Genomic DNA, 2,849 nt, shown 5'->3' with positions numbered 1-2,849 from the left:
TCTGTTTTAAGCAACTGCATTTACAATTTACTGAAAACTCCATTTATAGGCAATGGAAAGAAACCATCCCCTCCAGAGAGCCCAGCATGTCTGTTTAAGACAAGTGAGATCACTTTCTCTCACTGGGTACCTGGAAAGTCACTGTAAAGAGAGACTAGGTTGCACGCTCAGGTCTGACCCATACTGATCAAGAAATATTATTTAATTAACTTATCTATAGACTGTTAACCAACATGTGGCCCAGTGTTTCTTAGTGAGATTATATTCCATATTCAGAGTTGAAAAATTAATAACTGGATAATCTCTTATTAAGCAGGAATGGTTCTTACAAGTCTGCAAGTTTATCATTCATAGCACATCAGTAAAACATAGCCTTAGTACTAACCTGATCTCTGGAAGCCAAGGTGATCCCGGAATACAGAGAAATTTTGGACCCAAATCTGGAAACCTAATTCACATTTGAGACCCTCGTTTGCATTAGCCAATTAAGTATGTCTCATAGTGTCATGGTCGTTACTTAAAAGAAGTATATGATTATTTTGTTGCTTCAGAAAAGCTAGGTCCCTGTATACCCACACATCATTCTTATTTTTTGTTTCAGTGTTCACTTCAGCACAATCAGTCATTAGCTCTGGTTGTATGGTGTATATTACATCTGTTCAAATCCATACAAAGGCTATTTTTTGCATAATTGAATTGATACAGAGCAGTTCTCAGGAGGAAGCTATTCTGTGTGGTATGTGCTTTGTACTTGGAGAGACATTAGTTGTACAGCTGTCTTCAGAGCAGCATGTGCATTTACCTGAGCTAATAAATTTATTTCCCTGAGCAAAGCAAAAATGGTAACTGACTGACTGACTTACAATAAATTTTTGAAGATGTATAGGATTGTGTGCTAAATTTCTACTCTCCAGTAAATTATAAAGAATATTTCTTCTTAACAAAAGTAAGGATATGTGTTTTTTTAGATTTCAAAAGTAAGTATATGGATTCTCTATACCAGTGTAAAAAATCTCAATACCAAACCATGAGAGACCAATCATAGGTATAGACTCTCAAGTGCAGAGGGAAGGATGTTTATAAGAACTGAGAAAGCAGGATAAAGTCTAAGAAGGCTTAGGCCTTATCCTATAAACCACTTATTTGTGTGTTTCATATATTACATTCATAAAAGATGGCCTGAACTGGGGGATATCTCCTCCTCGTCAACATGAGAGAGACCATCCACAGACTACCGAGTTCTTCACATCCTTGCTCAATGGGGAGAGCTGCTTCAGTGAACAGATCCCTGCCAAATCAACAGCTAAGGCTGTGGATCATTTCCTAAATAGTTCAACCTTTCCAAATAAGGACCTGCTGAAGCAGCCATGGACACAATGCAGTGTTGCTCTTGTCTGGTGCTGCTTATCCCTCCTGCTGGAGGAGGAGGAGAGAGGCAGCACCCATTGTAGCAGCTGGCAATTCAGGCACCAAAAAATACTCAGGAGACAACTCCTGTGTTAGCCTGGTGCTTCTCAGAGGTACGTGAGTCCAGATGGGGATGTTACAGGGAAGAATGAGTCTGACAAGGAAACCTGCGCTTAGTAAGGCCAGCACAACTCCAGGAACGCAGAGCCCCTCCACCATCCCGCGTTGATGCCTGCCTGCCAGAAGAGCCGCAGCTGTGACATCGCTCCTGCCCCTCTCTCGGCATCAGCTTGAACTACTGGCTCGTGCAGGAGCAGGAGAAGGGCACCATTTCCCAGAGGCGCGGCCTCCACGCCCTCCTGCTCCAGAGTTCCCACCCGCGCCAGGCCCCCGTCCCTTTCCCTTTGCCGAGCGCTGCCCGGCCGCACCACAGGGTGGCACCCTCGGCCCGGGCCCGCAGAGCCAGGCCCGCAGAGCCAGGCCCGCTCCCTCCGGGGCACCGGGGCTGCGGAACTGAGCCCGCACGGCTGCGGCTGGGCACACCGACACAGCTGGGCACACCGACACAGCTGGGCACACCGACACACCTGGGCACACCGACACAGAGCTGGGCACACCGACACACCTGGGCACACCGACACAGAGCTGGGCACACCGACACAGCTGGGCACACCGACACAGCTGGGCGCACCGACACAGAGCTGGGCACACCAACACAGTTGGGCACACCGACACACCTGGGCACACCGACACAGCTGGGCTCACCGACACAGCTGGGCACACCGACACAGAGCTGGGCACACCGACACAGCTGGGCACACCCACACAGCTGGGCACACCGACACAGCTGGGCACACCCATACAGCTGGGCACACCGACACAGCTGGGCACACCCACACAGCTGGGCTCACTGACATAGCTGGGCTCACCCACACAGCTGAGCACACCGACACACCTGGGCACATTGACACAGCTGGGCACACCGACACAGCTGGGCACACCCATACAGCTGGGCACACCAACACAGAGCTGGGCACACCAACACAGTTGGGCTCACCCCACACAGCTGGGCACACACGCTGGCACTGCAGGTCTCCCGTGCCTGGGCAGGAAAGCCAGGAGCTGCCACATTCCCATCTCTTGAAAAAGAGACCGATCTTTCAGAGCCTGACCTGACTCTACAGCAATTGGCTGGACAAATTGTGCCTGTGCATATCTGTATTAATTGTTTGAAGCTTTTTTTTTCAGATTATTTTTCCTCCCTCATTTTTGGAATGTTTTTGCAGAAAATTTCCATAATCAGGCCTAGCGAGCATGGAAAATTTTATCCGGATCTTGAAATGTAGGCCTTCATAGCAGAAACTGCAGCTGTGGGGAGCATCAGAAAGCATCTTTACTGTAAGCTGTCATACCAGCCCTACTAGGGTCACTACAGCCACATG

The sequence above is a fragment of the Catharus ustulatus genome, chromosome 3 (genome assembly GCF_009819885.2).
Source record: "Catharus ustulatus isolate bCatUst1 chromosome 3, bCatUst1.pri.v2, whole genome shotgun sequence".
Taxonomy (NCBI): domain Eukaryota; kingdom Metazoa; phylum Chordata; class Aves; order Passeriformes; family Turdidae; genus Catharus; species Catharus ustulatus.
Note: the sequence above shows the minus strand (reverse complement) of the source record.